General features: G+C 36.3%; 1 long non-coding RNA gene across 1 annotated transcript; it reads right to left on the reverse strand.

Moving 5' to 3' along the window:
* Positions 1-10,773: 10,773 nt before the first annotated feature.
* On the reverse strand, positions 10,774-19,741 carry LOC111895387 (uncharacterized). Its single transcript, XR_002851550.2, has 5 exons — positions 19,603-19,741; positions 12,651-12,724; positions 12,292-12,385; positions 11,086-11,394; positions 10,774-10,981 (listed from the first exon to the last, which is right to left on the reverse strand). It is a non-coding gene; the product is annotated as an uncharacterized LOC111895387 (long non-coding RNA).
* Between the last annotated feature and the right edge of the window lie 1,373 nt (positions 19,742-21,114).

A 21,114-nucleotide genomic window follows, 5' to 3' on the forward strand; every position in this document is an offset into this window, starting at 1 on the left:
AAACAAGCCCTCTGCAGTGCACCTATCCTTTCTCTTCCGGAAGGGACCGAAGATTTTGTGGTGTATTGCGACGCTTCGAAGCAAGGGCTGGGCTGTGTGCTAATGCAGAGGGGAAAGGTTATTGCATATGCCTCACGACAACTGAAAAAGCATGAGGTCAATTACACCACTCATGACTAAGAACTTGGAGCAGTGGTCTTCGCTCTTAAAATCTGGAGGCACTACCTTTACGGTACCAAGTGCACTGTCTTTACAGACCACAAGAGTCTCCAACACATCTTCGACCAGAAGGAGTTAAACATGAGACAACGACGTTGGGTCGAATTGCTCAACGACTAAGAATGTGAGATTCGCTATCATCCGGGAAAGGCAAACGTCGTAGCCGATGCCCTTAGTCGAAAGGAGTACTCTGGCCGAAGAGTGAAGTCATTAGCCATGTCGATCCATTCGCACCTGTCAGCGCAAGTCAAGGAAGCTCAAATAGAGGCCTTGAAACCGGAAAACGTGACAGGTGAGGCCCTTAGGGGAATGGACAAGAACTTAGAAATCAAGAGTGGCGGAGCACGCTACCTCATGAACCGGATCTGGACACCCAAGTTTGGTGGGTTCAGAGAGGTAGTTATGAGCGAGGCACACAGGACCCCATACTCCGTACACCCAGGGTCAGACAAGATGTATCTAGATCTCAAACAACTCTACTGGTGGCCAAACATGAAAGCGGAGATTGCTACTTATGTGAGCAAGTGTTTAACATGCGCCAAAATAAAAATAGAACACCAAAAACCCTCAGGTCTACTCCAACAACCTGAAATACCTGAGTGGAAATGGGAGCAGATTTCCATGGACTTCATAACCAAACTACCCAAAACTCAGAGTGGCCAAGATACTATTTGGGTAATCGTCGACAGATTAACCAAGTCAGCCCATTTCTTACCGATCAAGGAAACTGATAGGATGGAAAAACTATCAAGAACCTACATCCGGGAGATCGTACGACTTCATGGAGTACCGATGTCCATCATCTCAGATAGAGACAGAAGGTTCACTTCCAGATTCTGGCAATCATTGCAAAAATCCATGGGAACAAGGTTGGACATGAGTACAGCATACCACCCACAAACTGACGGACAGAGTGAGAGGACGATCCAAACCTTAGAAGACATGTTGCGAGCATGTGTAATCGACTTTGGTAAGGCATGGGATGTTCATTTACCTTTGGTCGAGTTCTCTTATAACAATAGTTACCATACTAGTATCAAGACCGCTCCATTCGAAGCCCTTTACGACCGTAAGTGCAGGTCACCTCTGTGCTGGACGGAAGTGGGCGACACGCAATTGGCAAAAGGCCTAGTCCCTAATAGCACCCTTACTGGTCCGGAGATCATCAGGGAAACGACTAAAAAGATCGTGTAAATACGAGAACGACTGAAGTCCTCAAGGGACAGGCAAAAGAGCTATGCCGACAAGAGACGTAAACCCTTGGAATTTCAGATTGGCGACCGTGTACTACTAAAGGTCTCACCCTGGAAGGGCATGATACGCTTTGGAAAGTGTGGAAAGCTAAATCCAAGATACATTGGACCCTTCGAAATCATTTCGAGAGTTGGTCCAGTGGCCTACAAACTCCAACTTCCAATCGAGCTTAACAGGGTACATCCAGTATTCCACGTATCGAACCTGAAAAAGTGCTTGTCCGACGAAACACTTGTAATTCCACTCGATGAAATCGAGCTAAATGAAAATCTTAACTTTGTGGAAGAACCCGTCGAAATCATGGATAGGGAAGTTAAACGAACTAAACAGAGTCGCATTCCAATAGTAAAGGTTCGATGGAATGCTAAAAGAGGACCCGAGTTCACATGGGAACGGGAAGACCAAATGCAACAGAAGTATCCACACCTCTTCCTCAGTCCCTAAGACTTCTATTTGTATTAAAATTTCGGGACGAAATTCCCTCTAACGGGGGGATGATGTAACAACCCGATATTTCAACTCTTTGTAATGACCTAAAAAGTCAAGTATTGTAACCACTTTTGAGTTAATAAAATTAACTTTGATAATAAAATGTCCAAAAAGTTCTATTTAAATTCTCTCTATGTTTAAATGTCATTAAACCATGATCGTACGTAAAAAGAACGCCCAAATTTGGCTTCGTATATTGAAGTTAAAAATTTTCCAAGTTCGGCTTAGCAGCAGACAGCTAAAAACTCGAATCGGAGATCGAGCGACTTTTGGCCGGAATGACCTAAACGAGAATCGAAGGTCTCGTCAATGGTATTTCAGCGGTAAAAAGTCTGGCAACAACCGACATCAGATAAAGAAGTTATGAATTTTTAAAGAAATTCCTTAATCACGTCATTTTAATAAATAAATAATAAAAATAATTTCATAATTTGCCAAGGGAATCTAAACGAAAGTTGTAGATCTTAGTCTCACCTACGCGTGGATATAAAGAACATCGAAAACGGAGTTCGTATAAAGAAGATATGATTTTTTGAAGTTTATTAAATAAATTATATATAAATTTATATCAAAATCCGGTAATATCCGAAGGAGGAGTCAGCGTCCTCATCCGGGTTACGTGTTGCGTACCCTCGTACGCCCCGCGTACCCGAAGGCCTTGGTCTCGGTCCGTCCACGTCGCCCCTATGCAAAGCTACCGACCCGTCGCCCCGTCCGACCCGCCGTCCCATCCGAAGCCGAGGCAGTCGAGGACTCGCTCATGCATGACGTACGCGTACGCACTGCGTACGAGCGTATGCCCCGCGTACCGAGGCTTCTCAGACCCCCTATAAAAGGGATGCGAGGGTCTCCGGAAAAATTGCTCATTTCTTCTCACTTCTCTTGCGTTTTGCCTCGTTTTCCGTGCCCGTTCAAACCCAAAGCCCTGGTCATTTTTGCTCAAGTCCCGAAGGTCGATTTTACTCCCGAGATTCCCGAGAAAAATCCGCTTCCTGAGACGAAACTCTGCCTGGTTTTCCATCTCGCTATCTTCAAACTTCCAAGTGAGTTCATACCCCTACAAACACTCTTTAAATACATTTTTAAATGCTTTCTACACTCTTTAAGGGGGGGGGGGGGAATACAAGTAAACATACGGTTATTATTGTGTATTTCATAGAATTTCACTTTACTCGTTTTTATCAAATGAATCACTTGTGATTTAGTACTACTATGTGAAAACTCTTGTCATACTTCGCATGCACTAGATTCATACAAAGTATTTAGAAATTCCAAAGTATTCTTCGTTGCTAAACCGTTTTATACATTCTAAAAACTTATGATTTATGCTTTGTCAAACATTGTGAAAAAGGATAAACTTTGCATACAAAACTACTACTTTAATACAGACTTAGTTGAGAATCCATGAGACGTGTACATCTTCAAACACTACCTTTTTGATAAAAGGTATCGCTACAAGTCCTGTCTATAACCAGAGTCTCCCGTTCGGAGAACGTGTCAAATGTGTATAGATCTATACGGGAAGTCATGATCCCGCGCCCTGACTGTTAGCTACAGTCCGTCTTTTGGGGTGACAGTTGTCATAACGTTACGACGCCTGAAGAACGTCGCTACAGGCATATTATGTTTAGTATGGTTATAAAACTCATCGGATATACAATTATTATGGTATTATGCTTTTATGAACGAGTAGTTATTAAAACTATTCTTCATCTAACAAGTGCGATCTTCGTATAGCTTTATTATATAAAACTATGCCACAACTTTTAAGCACGTCGGTTGCTTGCAATTTTCGGTCATAGAGACTGCCAGTTATGTTAGGAAAATAAGGGTTTTTCCTGCATCTAAAACAAACAACTAATAGGAAAATAAGGGATTTTCTTATAACACGAACATTCATATGCATTTCATACTTTTATAAGAAAATAAGGGTTTTTCTTGGAAAGCACAACAAATCATATCTCAACTATTAGGGAAAATATGGGATTTTCTGGATCTAATACATTCATTTTCAACACAACGAATCATAACTCTTTTCATTTGAAAATACCGCGTTTTTTGGAAAACATACATGAACTTTCGAATGGCGTATATTTTCTCAAAACACTACTTATGAACTCACCAACTTAATTGTTGACACTTTTTCTTTGAAATAACTTGTATTCTCAGGGAACCGCTAAGCAGGTTTGGAAATCAACTTTTGAGGATTAACGTGCTGACGTTAATTACTTCTTTTGAAAGGTGTTTATGTATTTATCTTTTGAACATGTAACAAATACAATTATGTAAACATTTTGGAAACCTTAATATGTATGGTGGTGTGTACTTTCCTTTCTATGAACTATTATGATACTGAATTTGACGTCCTACGCCCCCGAACGTTTCCGCCGTTCTGGTTTGGGGGTGTGACAACCTCCCACTACATCATGGCCTCGAACTTGGCCGGATCAACCACAATGCTATTCTGGTTGACAAGGTGCTCCAAAAACTTCACCTCAACCAAAACTCACACTTGAAGAACTTTTTGAAAAGTCTCTCCCTCCTCAATGTCTCCAGCACCTCCCTCAAGTTCTCCTTGTGAGAATCCCGAGTCTTGGAATAGACAATGATATCATCAATGAATACAATCACATACCGATCCAGCATCGGTCTGCACACGCGGTTCATGAGATCCATGAACACGGTTGGAGCATTGGTGAGTCCAAAAGGCATCACCACGAACTCGTAATGACCATAACAAGTCTAGAAAGATGTCTTCTGCATATTCTCATCCCTAACCCTGATCGGATGATAACCCGATCGTAAATCAATATTCGAAAACCAAGATGCACCATGAAGCTGGTCAAAAAGATCATCAATCCTTGGGAGTGGATAACGGTTCTTCACCGTTACTTGATTCAAATCCCGATAGTCGATGCACATACGATGAGACCCATCCTTCTTCTTCTTCACAAACAAGACTGGTGCTCCTTAAGGCGAACTACTCGGTCGAATGAACCCCTTGTCTAACAGATCCTGCAGTTATGTAGCCAACTCCTACATTTCAGGAGGAGCCAACCGATACAGTTCTTTGGCTATCGAAGCAGCATCAGGAACCAGATCAATCCTAAACTTAACATGTCTCTCTAAAGGCACCCTAGAAAAAACCTTTGGAAACACATCCCGGTAATCCTGTACGATCGGCACATCATCCACGGTTGCCTTACCCTTAGCACAGATATCTATAACATAGGCGACATAACCGGAACAACTCTACTGAAGATATCGGCTGGCCCTCACCGCTGAACACAAATCGGCCCATGCTTAGATCTCTCCCCATGAACCACTAACTCTCCCCTACTTGGGGTCCGAACCCGAACTAACTGCTTCTCAAATTCGATCACCGCCCCCATTTAGGGCTCAACCAATCCATGCCCACAATAACCTTATTCCCACCAAGAGGAATGGGAACCAAATCGACCAGATATTGCTCATTGAATAACTGGAGAGTACAACCCCGATGAACCCTTGCAACCCAAACAGACCTATTATCTGCAATCTCGACATTTAATGGATAATCCAGCTCCCCTAGAACTCCAGCAAATCTCTTGCTAAGGGCAAGTGATACAAAGGATCGGGTAGCCCCCAAATCAAATAAGACATGATTCGACAACCCATTAACCAAAAAGGTCCCTATACAAGATCATAACAAACATAAGAAAAACAAGAAAATAACAAAAGATAGAGATAAGACACATACCAATAACAACATTCGGTGCTGCTTGGGCCTTATTAGTGGTCAACTTAAACGATATGCTCTTCACCATAGGAGCCTTTGCCTTGCCCTAGTGGCCATCAATAATCCTCAAGGTGGATGAAGCAAGTGCAACCACTGCTCCACCAGACAACCTCGAACAATCGGCCTTTTATGTTCGGTTTGGTTGCAGTGAAATCAAATCAACCCCTTCTTCGAACACTCCCTGCTCACGTAACCCGACTGGCCATAGCTGTAACATACCGAGCCTGCTACCAGATAGGCCCCACTGTGCGGCTTTCCATACTTGGCATAATGGCCACATCCCTGCTGGCCTTTTCTAGGAACATCAGAGGTCTTGGGCTTCCTGGCCTGCCCAACTGCTGTCTGAACCTGCTCTGGATTCCGCTTCGTCCATAGCTCCAACTCGATTTCCCGCTCACGGGCCTTCTCTATCATATCATTGGGGGTCTTTCACCCTGAGAAAATCACAAACTCCATGATATCATCCCTCAGCATGGCATGATATCTCATCTTCCTTATATCCTTATCTATTGCATATTGCGGAACTAGCAATGCCCTCTCCTTAAATTTGGTGGTGATCTTTGCCATAGTCTCCTTAGTCTAGTGAAGTTCCTGGAACTCCCTCACCACCTACTACACCTTAATGGCCTGTGCAAACTCCTGATCAAACCTCTACACAAAATCCTCCCATGTCATCACTACCACACCTGCCGACCCTACCTCACGGGTAACCACCTCCCACTAGTCCCGTACTCGGTCCCTCAGCATACAGGACAAGAATCCCACCTTTGCCGCCTTTAGGAAAGTGCTTGTGTGCTAAGCATTCTCCATGTCAGCGATCTAGGGACAACTAGCAATGGGGTCCTTATCCCCAAAGAACTCAGGCACTCCAATTGCCTGGAACTCCCAGAACGAGGGAGTTCGAGTCCCAATCTGACCCGCACTAATCTCGGCTCAAAATGATCTGAGTCGATCCTCCATGATCTCCATAATCCCTTCCTTGATGGTACCGAAAATCACCAGGTAGCTTTAAGGATGCCACGAGTAACCTTGGTTGCGATGAGCTTGCACAGCCTCTCATCAATAGGTTCTGCACCGGAACCTGAACCCGATCTCGAACCTGAACCCGATCTCGAACCTGAACCTTCTCAAGTAGCCATCACCATACTTAACTGAATATACAACACAAAAATAATTGATAAAGAATTCGAAGGGATTCCTCCTCACCGGACTCCTTAGAGTTTCCAGGTCTGCTCTTGTCTCAAGTACATATCATGTGCTTTCAAAAGTATGGGCCCAATACTACCTTCTACACCTACACATATCTTCCCCAAGGTCACACACAATAATTCCAATTTACCCAAATACACTCAGAACATAACTTATACAACACAACACACACATACCCTAGACTCCTCTAAGATTTCTTAATCCTCATAGAACCAGAAACTTCAACCAATACCGCAGGTTACCTTATGCATGCAAGTTATACAAAAATAGAATCACGTAGACTGCCAAATAAAGTTTCTACTCTAAGTCAACAACCAAACAAGGAACATGAAATAGGACAAAATCCATCATTCTATGGCTATGCAATCCTAAGCATATATAACTTTAAAAGCATATACTTAGCAGATAACAGAGTCAGCATTGATTCTAAGAAATATATGGCATCGAATTTTCCTAGGATATAAGGCATCACACAAATCAGGTTATTTATCACAAAATCCCTGAAGGTATCCTTGGCCATACTCTAGCATGTATTTCACATATAAACATACTAGTGCAATACATACGCATGGTTAATTTTTTTGGGAAACACTTACTTGAGCTCGGCCAATCGTACGCATTGCACTCTCTCTTTTACTTAAGAAAAACCTTTTCAGGAAATTTTTATTCTTTATCTTTTGAAAAGATTATCATTTCTTCAATTTGAGTTCTGACACAACGGAGGGTGTGCCCCGAATCCCTCAAACCAAGGCTCTGATACCAACTTTTAACAAACCAAAATCCCAATAAAAAATTTCATTTTCAAAAAGGAAATTACATCCATCAATTGTGCCCAAAATCTATTAAACATTAATCATGTTCAATTATCAGAGTAACAATATTAGTAAGTGCGAAAAATAATGGAGAGTAAATGTTGCGCCATCAAGCTGGACCCTTTCCTTTCATACCGAAAGTACCTAAAATCACAATTCAAACTGTAAGCAAAAGCTTAGTGAGTTCCCAAAATACCACAAAACATACAATCGCAAAATAACATGCAACATACATAAGAATACCATGGGCTACCCCCATGGTCTTTCCCTTGGAATGTCATGGGCTACCCCTATGGTCTGATATCTAAGTGTCATGGGCTACCCCCATGGTCTTCCATGCCATGGGCTATCCCCATGGTCTTTTATACAAGCGCCACGAGCTACCATCGAGGTCTTCAGACAAGTAAGCACATAAACAATTATCATTTCCACATGTCAAGTAATGGGCCAACACTGGTGCCTTCGACCCATTGGTATAGTGAGAGACTCATCTAGAACTGTTGAATCACACTGAAAGATCTCGGGATGCTGGTTCGACAAATCCCCAAGCTATCAATACCAAATAACATCCCATAAATGTTTGGATTTCAAATCCATTACCAATAGTCCACAAATAAGGAAAAAAGAACATTTTACCCCTTACCTAGTTTGGTCCAAAACTAAGGCCCAAACCTACAACCCAAAGGCCCATTTACCAAAACTATCATCCAAGGCCCATTCATGGCCCAATTTTCCAAATTGGGTCCAAACCCTTACATGGGCGTTACCCGAAGGCCCAAAAATATTCTTAGTCCAAGACACATGCATTCAGATGGCCTAACAAATCCCTAAGCATCTAACCGAAAAATAATGGCCCAAACTGAAGCCCAAAATGTATGAAGCCCACTGACTACGGGGGCTTATTCAGTTGTACGTTAAGCATACACGCTTTAGGGCTTGTACGCGACGCGTACTGGCTTGTACGCCCAAAGTACAAACCCATTCAGCCATCTTCCATTTTTAACCCTTAATCCATTAAGACATTGCTCCAGAATGTAGATCTAACTTCCTTAAGCTGGATTATCACGTAAAGTTGCTAACTTTACATTCATGCATGGCTAAATGATGTCCTTAAAGCTCAAAAGGACTTAATAGACGACTTATTGCATGCATGAGCTCAAAAACCCCCCATAAAGTTTGCACCTTTACGTATAAGAAACTCCTAATAAGCTCAGATATAAAAGGATAATCCCTTCAAACGTCCAAACTCATCAAACCAACCCAAAAAGGGACCAAAAGCATTAAAACTAAGACATATATATATCTAAGCATGGAGAAGACAAGGTTTGAACTTGATACCTCTAGAAGCTTGTCAAATGAGTGATGATTTTGGATCTCTTAACTTCCCACCATGCAAAGAACCTTCACCATTCATCAAATCCTTCAAGATGAGCAAAATAAGCATTAATTCCTTCTCAAAGGCTCAAAGACCCGATAATGGAGGCGTAAGGTCGATTTTAGGGTTTAGAAGATATGGAGGCTGGTATAGAGTCCAACACTAGGGACTTAAGGTTTTTATATATGGTACAACACCATAAATTTAGGGTTTCATAAACTCCGAGTACCCTAAGCGTATCTCTCGTACACCCAGCGTACGATGCCTAATATCTGTGACCAACATTTCCTTAGTACGCTAAGTGTACCATATGTTACCCCTCATGTATTAGCTTCTCAGCTGGTACGCTAAGAGTACCATGTGTTACACCCCGCGTACTACTCGAAGGGCCATTATTGCAAAATCTTAAATATAAAGGGAAAATAAGACCATACCGACATCTAATTGTTACATCTATATTCAAAAGATTCCTCGTGGAAAAACATCTTTTGATTGTTGCGTTTGCGATGGGTAAAACCAAAAACAAATTTAACAACCTATAAACCATAGGATAAGAACAATCTTTTCTCGTTTCCACCATCAAACGAGAATGATAATAAATTCCCTTCTTACTAGTGAACGGATCATCTTTACGGAAAGAGTGATAATATATCTCAAGTTCACCATTAAGTTGCATCCTCTCCGAATCATCAAAATCCATTTTATACAACTCACTCAACTTCAACAACATTTTGTTTTTCAGTTTTAGCATATGAATCACAAGGACTCAAAGCCCCCATGTATTCTAGTAATTGGGTGCTAATTTCACTAAATCGATCCTTGAATTCTATAATTTGCATATCCACAATTGTGTTGAATTTTTTTGCTTCAAAATGAAACTGATTAGTAACTTTAGTCCTACAACCTCTTGGAGGGACATAATTTTTGGTCATATCCATTATCTTAATATTATGTTTATGACAAAAAGAGAATACCTTCGATAAATTTCTATCAAACCCCGTGTCTCTTAAAGACTTCAATACATCCATTTTCCCTCTAACAAAATATGATGTTTCTAAAATGTTTTGAACCCTTTTTTTAAATTCTTTGAAAATATGTCTTTGACGTGTAAAATTTCATATATCAAATGTCATAAAAACACAAAACCAAGTGGATTGAAATATCTTAAGATACCAAATGATTGATTTTGGTTACTTAAAGTGGATTTGTCCTCTTAAACATAAGCAAGACCATGAAGAATCTTCGCAAATAAGTTCATCAAACACTACTATAAAAACAGCCTTTTACGACGCGCAATATGTGTCGTAAAACGCTCAGACGACGCGCAAATGCGTGTTAAGGAAGACAATGTCATAACAAGAGACGACAAACTTTTGCGCGTCGTCTATTTACAACGCGCATTTATGGCGCGCACACATAATGTGTATCAAGGAAGACTCTATCATAAAGGAAGATGACACACATTTGGATGTCGTAACCTTACGACGCGCGTTTACGACACGTATTGTGTATCATTAAAGCCCCTGTCATAAACGAAGATGACACCTTTACGGTACTCATTTATGCATAATACAAAAATATAGAAACAAATATATACCAAATCAATCAATTTAATCAAGTAACGTCATGTCAAAAATTTGTAATATATTAATATTAAGGGATCTGATTGTACATTGTTATTAAGAGGTTTTCCTTAACTATATAACCTAATACTACATTGCTATTAAGGAGCACCTTCTTGTTTCAGATATCATGTCAGAAAAAAATCCTCCATCTCACTGGTTTGCCACCTGGTGTACTGGGCTGCGGTCGACTGGGCATAAATGGTAAGTAATGACTTGAACACTAGTTGAAACAAAATAGCTTTTGTTAATCATACAATCAAGTTTAGCTACATGATAAAGTTGTTATATAAATATTTTTTTAATCACACAATCAAGTTTAGTTACCTAATATAACAAGTTGACACTATCTCCTCCTCTAAACCTCTTACAAGTACACCTCCCTTTCCATCATCCATGACAGTTGGAGAGGAAGTGTCTTTGTTGAAGCTTCCCATCAAGCAAGTTATATAAAGCACTCATAAATTTGTAAAATATTTTGTTTAATTAAGATTTAAATTTAAGTGAAAATAAAAAATTCTAAAAAAATGACCTTGAGTAGAGATCTGGAGAGGAAGTGTCTTTGTTGGAGCTTCTCCACATTGTTTCGATAGATGTTGAATTGAATTTTTCTGATGAAAGCCTTTCATATAAAACCTGAAAAAAAATTAAAAAAAAAAAGTATTGTATATTGAATACTCTAACTTGCTGCAGCCTAAAGAGGTAATAAAAGATATCATTCACATAAAAGACATGCACATCTTTTATTTCACCATTATCACATAAAGGAGTTGCAAAACATTTTGCCAATGGCTTGGCAGTTCAGATAGGGGCAAAATCGCCAAATCACTACCACAAACTAACTTAAACTTTGCCATCGGAAAAACTATGGTGTCATAGTCTATTTATTCTTTTAAAATAAAAACTCATAAAACACAACAAATTAAACTGAGTTTTACACACACAATATATATTAGAAGACACTCAATTTTTTATCCATTGCTCACACAAAACGACCACTCAAAACGACATGTAACATATATCACAATTGGTAGCATTGTCGGTTATAGCTCTTTAATCTATTTTTTCATTATTGATGAAATACAAAATCAAAAAGTAAAAGAAAAGTCATAGTTTAATCATTTTTTTCATTGTTTGAGAAGAAAAATGCAAAATAAAAAAGGAATAGAAAAGCAATTTCCATTACGACACTTCGAGGTTAAGAACATGTCTCCAAGATGAATTTTTTTGTTATTTAGAAGATAGGGTTAATATAGTCCATTTATTTTTATCTTTTCATTTTTATGCAACAATTCTAACCCATCATATGCATATTCAGATGTAAGGGTTTAGAGATCCTCAAGTAAAAAAGAAGTAATCAATACAGTATCCTTGCCCCATGTATAGACAAGACAGACTCCAAACAAAATGATAATCTTTTTCACTTTTCAACATCATATATGTAAGCTCAAATGTGTGTTCAACCATCTTTTCTCATAAAAAAGCCAAATATTTTTTAATTAAAATTAAAATGTGCAAGTAGTAAAAGCTTACGAATTTCATGAAGTGCATCGTTCACATTAGCAACAGTTTTAGCTGATGTCTCCATGAAACAAAGATCATTCTCCTTGGCATATACACGTGCCTCCTGCATATCATAATTTCAAAATGTGATATGTAAATATACATGATTACAAATATACACTTATGCAAACAAAACGCAAAATAATAACGTCAATATGTTTATAAATGTAACTGAATAAGATTTGATTAACGATGTCATGGAACTCCATTTTAGTTGTTTTGTTGAGCTTACACACAAAAATAAGTATAGAAATAAACTTTTCTTTTTCCAAATATTAATAATTCTAAGGGTAACTTTTGCAATAAAAAATAAATAAAAGTGTAAATACTTATGTTGTAACTGTGCTCTTGTCTTCCAGGTCAACATCATTTCCAGCAAATGACAGTACCATGCTTGGATTACCTGTACCAGCCACAAAATAAAATACGACTTCATTTAAGTTTTTCAAAAGAATAGATAAGAAATATAGAGGCGAACATAGTCGATTCACAGAAAATCAAGAAAATGGTGATCATTAATTGGACATCATTAACATCAAAAGGCTTGGAAAGGATTATAGGACAACTATGTCTTCATTAGCAACAACTAGTTCACTTCAATAGCACAAATTATAAAAACAATCTGCATGAAATTATAAAGGTCAATAGAAGCATACAGGTCTAGATGGAAAATACAATGAAGAAAGAAAAATTGTTACACTATTTCATTTGAATTATTTTCCATATTTTCCAATTAATAATTAAAGATTTGGCTGCCAATTAAGTAAAACAAGCCCCTCATGAAAAAAAAACCCTTGATAAACTGACACTACATGTAGGTTAAAATTTTAATTGTGCCGATTGTAATGCTGACATGGAGGTTCATCTTTCGGACATTGATTAGTTCCCATTCTTTCCTTCTGAGACATTTTATAAGGATCTTTCTTTTTCTTTCTTGAATAAGTCTTAAGCATAGGAAGAGCCCGGGGAGGCAGTAATATCATCATTGACTTGATTATCTCATGTCCAACTGAATCAAAATCACTCTTGTAAGAATTATCACTCACAATACAAGTTAGTGTATTTCTTTGTCATCTCTACCCATTCATGCCTAAGAGAATCCGATTTGAACTGTGTTTTCTCATAGTTCTTTGTATCGTTGGCCTCCATAGTTGACATACTGAAGATGGAAGATTTTGCCCTAATTCGTCGGTATGAGAGGAAGAAGAAGAGACTTATAGTGTTAACGAATCCAAATAGAAAAAGCTACCGATTGTGGATGGAGAAAAGGTATATGAACGATGGTAAGCACAACATAACTTTATGTAATCAGAAGAGGAGAATCGAACCTGTCAATCGGATGTTCGGCTTCTAAGGAGAAGAGATTTTCGACCGATGGAGAGAAGGGAGGGAGAAAATGAAGGTCTTTGTCGGTTGGTAGCTCTCATTGACGAAGACATCTCATTCATCATGGCGTAGTGGAGAGGGGTGAAGCGGATCGGAGAAAAGGGAGAAGGAAGGAGAGGGGAGAATTGATTGCGAAGATGAAAGATAGAAAGAAGGTAGAAAAGCGGGTTTTCAAAATTTTGGGGATTTCGTTTTGCCCTGTATCTACTAAACGCACGTTTCATTAAAATTATAAAGTGACACTTGTAGAGGACGTGCATTTAACATAGATCGCCCTCCGTGTTTTTAATTTTTTTTTCTTATGACAATAATTTAAGGGCACGCAATAATGTTTGACCAAAATCCTTAAATTTTTTGAAGAGATGACACTTTTTAATGTCACTCTATTTTGCGTAACATAAATCAATGAGTGTTGTGGTTTGCGCATCGTAAAAGGGTCTTTTTCTTATAGTGAAAATTGCGATTGTTTTGTACCGTGAAATCCATATTTGTTTCTCTTACTCGAATAAGAGAACTTTCTTAATTTAACCCTCTTCCAGTTTCAAGTTCACCACTATCGATTGCTTTTTGCATCATTTATCTTTGATTCTCCCGTAACATGTTTTGTCTTTTACATAAACCACCTACCACATTAACCACCAAAGAAAGTTGCTCAAAGAATTCGACAACACCATCATGCTTCTTTGCAACACCCATAATAACTAACCAAATTTTGGTGTGCAAAGCAATGCATATTATACATTGAATCAGTATCTTGTAATATCAAAGCTTTCAGACCATTTGATGCACCTCACATATTGTTTCCCCATCATAACCTAGTCCTCTTATTTGTTAAAAAAAAGATATAAGACATTAAAGTGAATAATATTCAATTAAAATACATAATAATAAAAAATTACTTGAGTAATACTCCTCTTATTATTGGTAAAACCTTCATATATGGCCGCTTTAAGAGTCAAAGAGAATGTATCCTTCACGTACACAGTTCCAATGAATCTTTCCTTCATAATTCCAAGGCTATCTACATATCTCAAAAATATGGTAATTTGTTCCTATTTCGATACATCACTTAATTCATCAAGCAATAAGCAAAAACATCCTTACCAATTTCTTTGGAAATATTCAAAAATGTCTCTTTTGAAAAACATTCAACAATTTCTTTTTAGCCCAGGCTAGTCACTTGACTCATTATGATCTCACATTAAAGATAATAACTCAAAGAAATATCATCTATTAAGAAATTCACTCGACTCATTATGACCATGAAATGATAAACCATTTTTCAATAAAAAAATCACAACACCAAATTGAAACACCTAACCAAAGTTTATAATTGCTCTCCTTAACTTTGGTTTTCTCATTGAAGGTTACGCTAACAAATTATTTTTTCTTTTCATTAGAAATTCATTATTTTCTCTTGTTTTGTTGTGAAAACTATAAATACCGCACATATGAGTCTTCAATGCATTTTTTATTCCAATTATCAAAACCGTATAAAAAATGCATAAATCCCTCTTTTTTGTCCTACCATGTATCCAGACACATTGAAAAATAAACAATATGCTTTGTTCTCTTTTATGCTATACTCTAGCCAATCAAAGTTATCAAACCAATTAACAACAAAACGCCTTTTTTTTTTTACCTATTTTATTTAATAGCAATGTATGATACCATGGTTGACAAGGCCGTTGAAGCAAATTTCATTTATTTGATTGGGATTGTAAGTTGTAATCTTTGGTCTATTCATAAGGTCTTTTGAAAGATCCTTCAAATTGGTATCGTTGAAGCAAATTTCATATATTTGATTGGGATTGTAAGTGGTAATCTTTGGTCTATTCATAAGGTCTTTTGAAAGATCCTTCAAATCGGCACCTGTAATTGGAGTAGTTGTAGGTTGTGGACTTGATGAATTTACATTAGAATACGAAAGGAATGATTGATTTTAGCATTATCGTTTGGAGGATCCTTGAACACTTGAATTATTGGAGTTTGCTCTCTTAAAAAAAGACCAAATGTTACCCTAACGATTCAATATCAACAAGTAAGCAATGCAACAACACAACAACTTAGCAAAACAATCAATGTAAACAAGTCTAACAAGAAGTCAACAACAAGTTTCAAACAAAACAACTACTAACTACTTTAGTAATTTCAACCAAAAAAACAACTAATTTTATAAACCTAAAATATCAATACTAGTTTCATTATAGAGTTTGAAGAGTGCCTCTCAAAAACTATTTTCTTGGATGCTCAAGCTCAAAATCGAAATTCTTAGAAGGAGAATTGTGAATGTCGATGGCTTTTGGTTAACGTGATTTCACATTATTGATTGACAATAGTTTCACATTTGCTAGTCGTTCAATTTAGCGATTCAAAATTTCTTTTTATTTTTCCCGATCGGTAATTCGGTCTAATGGACAAGTATGTACTCACAATCAATATGTGTTTGTGCGTGTGTGTTTTTTTTTTTAAGTTTTGGGCTAATATTATTATTGTTAGTATTTTATTTTTTATAAGTTTTGAGCAAATATTTGTTTCACTATATTGTTTTTTTTTCATATAAAATAATAGTTGTACATATTTTTTGTAATGGTTGTATCGTAATACAAAAACTCTTTTTTTAACCCTAACAACCTGAAATCAGTAGCACAGGACTTCCATGAACCACTCAAATCCACCAATGGATATATCAATATTTTTTTAAACTATATATATATATATATATATATATATATATATATATATATATATATATATATATATATATATATATATATATATATATATATATATATATAGAGAGAGAGAGAGAGAGAGGTTAGGTTATTCTTTTCTAACTATCTATTGTGTACATATAGAATATATATGTTGGATTAGTGTCTAAGTCCATAACTATTTTGGACTTTTGGGTTGCCTTCACCAAAGCAACTTGACCCGATTGTGCATGGTCCTTTTGGGTTGCCTTTACCAAAGCAACTTGATATGATGATTTATGGAGAAAGAGGATTAATTATGATTTATTAATATATTATATGAATATTATATTAAAAGAGAAATCATATTGTTTAATTAATAATAGTCAAAAATTAATAATAGCTAATTTTGTGGCTAAAAGACATTAATTAAATAAAGGGGACTAGACTTGTCAATTGTGTGATAGTTGAATATTGGGCTAATGGACTCTGTATTAGAGGGGTGGATGAATTTTATGTGGAAACCCATTAGAAATCGTCCAGGGCATCTAAGAAGGGAGTCCATGGGCTGCTTAGGGCCTAAGCAGTCAAATTAGGGTTTACTTGTTTGATAACCCTAATAGCCTCGCTATTTAAGGACCCTAGAGCACCAAAAACGTGGCCAAGAGTTTCCTTAGGGTTTCTAGACGTTTTTGGGTGCTTCTCCTCTTTTCCTAAGTCATCCTCTTGCTCTTGGTGTTTGTGAGCCATTAGAGGTACTACACTTGTGTTACTTGCTTTCAAAAGCTAAGGAGATTCAAGGAACTAGTTGTTATTACTATATAACAACAAAAGGTATGTATTCTATTCTTCTATGTGAATTTCGAAAATAGTACTAGCATGTCAGGTTTTTTTTTTTTTTTGTGTTCATAAAGTTGTATAACTAATAGTGAAAACATAGATCCAACTCTAAAGTTGCATGCACACATAGGATTGTTTGTATAAAACTCATCAATATATATATATATATATATATATATATATATATATATATATAGAGGGTTAGGTTCATGTGAGACCACTAGATTTTGTGAGACGGGGAGACCAAATCTTGACCACTCATCTTGAATAATCAAAGGCTGATATTAATTTAGATTAAACCATAAAATAGGCGGTGACATTTTTGTAAATTAATGGAACTTTGGGATTAGATTAAGACACAGATGGGCAGAAATGGAATTTTGCATTCTTTTTCGTCCAGCACACAAAAACACCCGGTATTCTTCCTAAAAACCCTAGATACGAACACTAAAACCCATTTGATCCAAATCTCAATCATCGTTCTGCTTCCTGAAATTCATCTTCCGATTGTTACACGAAAACCCTCGATAATCAACTAGAACACTAACTTTTTCTGATTTTGAACTCGTCATCTTCGATTTTTCTTTGGATCGATTTCATTTGTGGAGTTCTGCACTTTAATCCCTCGATAAAACCCTAAACTTACTTACTTTGATTCTTATCGAATATTTCTATCAAAGAAAATGGATATATATATGACACATTAAGTAGTTTAAAAAATAATAATTTAATTTAATTTATTAAACGCCAACTAAATATTTCATATTTATTTGATCATTTCATTAAACCATCAAATTTTTGGATATTGTGCTCTTGTTTTATTTTATTTTAATGGGTCATATGAACTCTTTTGAAAACTAGACACTACCAGCCGGTTCGATCGATTTAATCAGGAACCAGTAGACAATGTTACTAATTACCAAAAGCCGCTACTAGGTCCAACTGCTTCAAACTGGCCGTTTTCTGTGAATCACAGTCAAATCATTCTGGTCTAATCGGGCCAAAAACGGGTTTTATAACTATTAACTCTGGGCCAGCCCATTTAATAATAACCCAATAGATTTGATAATGCATATATTGTTGACAAATCATTATATAGAGTATTAAGTTGGCGACAGTTTCATGCCAACGATGTGGGAGAGTAAGAGTTGTTGTGAAAGACAAGTTTGGAACTTCGAATAATGGAAATAAATGAACAAATGCTAAGCAACTTAACCATCTTTACATGAATCTGGTTGAGATACATCACACAAATTTATTTATGATACCTTCATATAAGAATCAACAATATATTGAAATTTGTATATTAATTGTTTACACTATTAGTTCATTTTTATGTTATATATATATATATATATATATATATATATATATATATATATATATATATATATATATATATATATATATATATATATATATATATAGAGAGAGAGAGAGAGAGAGAGAGAGAGCTTGGTTCAAATGTAGATTGACATTCATTGTGCGGACGTATGAACAATGTTATTCTATGAGAATAACAAAAAAAAAATATGTTGTTTGATAATATAAATACGTTCAATCTTACATAACTATTGTCATTAATACACATTCTCACTAATTAAATCGTCTATAAAGTTATTATAGATTTTTTATTATTATTCTCATTCTGTCAGAATGTTGTCTAAATGTTTATTGAGCAATATTCTGTCAGAATGACACATTCTCACTAATTAAATCATTTATAAAGTTATTATAGACTTTTTATTATTATTCTCATTCTGTCAGAATGTTTATTGAGCAGTATTCTGTCAGAATGAAAATGAGTGAAAAACGATGTATGACAACAAAAATGATTAAGAATTAGTGAGAATGCATGAAAATGACGATAATTTTGTAAGATTGAACGTATTCACATTACTAAACTATTTATTTTCTTACTAATTCTCATAAAATAGCACTGTGCACACGTCCACAAAATAATTGTTGATCCACATTATAACCTAGCCATATATATATATATATATATATATATATATATATATATATATATATATATATATATATATATATATATATATATATATATATATATATATATATATATATATATATATATATATATATATATATATATATATATATATAGTTGTGAATCAAATACAATATACACAAAAGGTAACTAACAAATAATATTGAGATTTATATGTCGATTTGTTGCGAATAACAAATCTAATTTTTATTAATATAGTTTCCAAGTTTCGTCCAGAAATCATAAATCTAACTGATCCTTCATGATTAGATCTAATTGTAAGAAAGGAGTGGAAGCAGATTATACTATTATCGGACGAAAGTAAAGACAAAACAATAATGTAAAATCGACCTGTTGATAGCTGATCTTGACCGTAAAACCCCAGGATTTAATGCAGATTTACAGAGCTTCCAACTTGAATGGAAAATGATAAACTCAAAGTGAATACTAAGAAATTAGAAGAAATCACAGAGATAGAGAGAACTTCAAAATTCGTGTATCAAATATGGCACCCAGAGAGCTGTATTTATAGGTATCGAAACCCTAGAATGCATAAATGAGCCTTTCATGGGTCGCCCCCCTAAAAACCCTAGGGCGACGATTTGCTCTCAAAGCAAGCCGTTTTCTAAGTCTTCTAGAATATTATGTTGCCTATTTCACGAAGTCAACGATAGTCAACCGTTTGACCAAATGGGTTAAATCGACTTCACTCGAACTCGTCAAAAATAAAAGTTCTCAACGACCGATGTCAAGTGCCTCTAAATCGCGCCATTTCACGCACTCGCGGTGTCAGCTAGTTGTAGGCTAGGCTAGGCACGCATGTGTAGGCTTGACTAATCTCTTGATCCACCAAAAGCCTTTGAAGGCCTATTAACAGAAAAACATCGAACGGGTAAGACGGTCGGTTTGGTGTCCGGTCCGGTTTTCAAAACATTGGTCATATGAGTAGATCTGTATAAATTGCCTACTTTGAAAAAACGGGTTATATAAGTCCAACGTTAACCACTTTGTATATAGATAGAATACTCTAAATCTTTATATTAAAGAAACTTACATTATTATGATAATAGTGTCGTTATTCTAATCACGTATAACATATTAGTTATTTATAATTTAAAAGAAATTAATTAGTTTACGGATAATCTTAGATGATGAAATATTTTGGCTTGGCGTACTAAAAATTAATGTTTTGACCCAAACTCATTTTGATCTGAAGTTCAGTTTATCCAACTTCCACATCTCCAGTCTTGAAAAGAATACCAAATTTGATAACATCAAAGAAGCCGACACGTTTATAAGCAACAAACAATCAAAACCATTGCTTTCAATAATGTCTTTATGTAGCATGTAGCGCAATAAGTCTTTAAACCAATCGAGAGTAAAGAAGAAAAGCCACATGAACCGATGCCAATAATGCCACGATAGATATATCTTGCAAGAAGTTGAAACTTTGTGGTGTATATTTATTCGTACCCATGCATACCTTCTTTTTAATATGAGCCTCTAAGTTAAAAGTTTCATAAAATCTTCATTGCCTTCTCTTTTTGCAACATTAAATACGAAATTTATGACTGAATTTCAGAGAGTGCTTTCCCGTGGCATAGGGCATTTGGGATGTCCACGCAACTGAGAGTTGTTACCTACCAACGATAATGACGATGACCTGTCAAAGGCAGCCGAAGTTGATTAAACTCGATATCGATTTGGAGGAAAAGTTTGGTTTGAGCAATTCTTTGTTGATGTAAACCAAGTTGCTATATTCTTATTTCCTGGATTAATCTGTTTGTTTTTCTTGTCAGATAATTCAATTTAGTTAATTTTTTAAGATATATGTAAATATGCGATTCATTTTTAGCATTCGAT

The sequence above is a fragment of the Lactuca sativa genome, chromosome 4 (assembly GCF_002870075.4).
Source record: "Lactuca sativa cultivar Salinas chromosome 4, Lsat_Salinas_v11, whole genome shotgun sequence".
Lineage (NCBI taxonomy): Eukaryota > Viridiplantae > Streptophyta > Magnoliopsida > Asterales > Asteraceae > Lactuca > Lactuca sativa.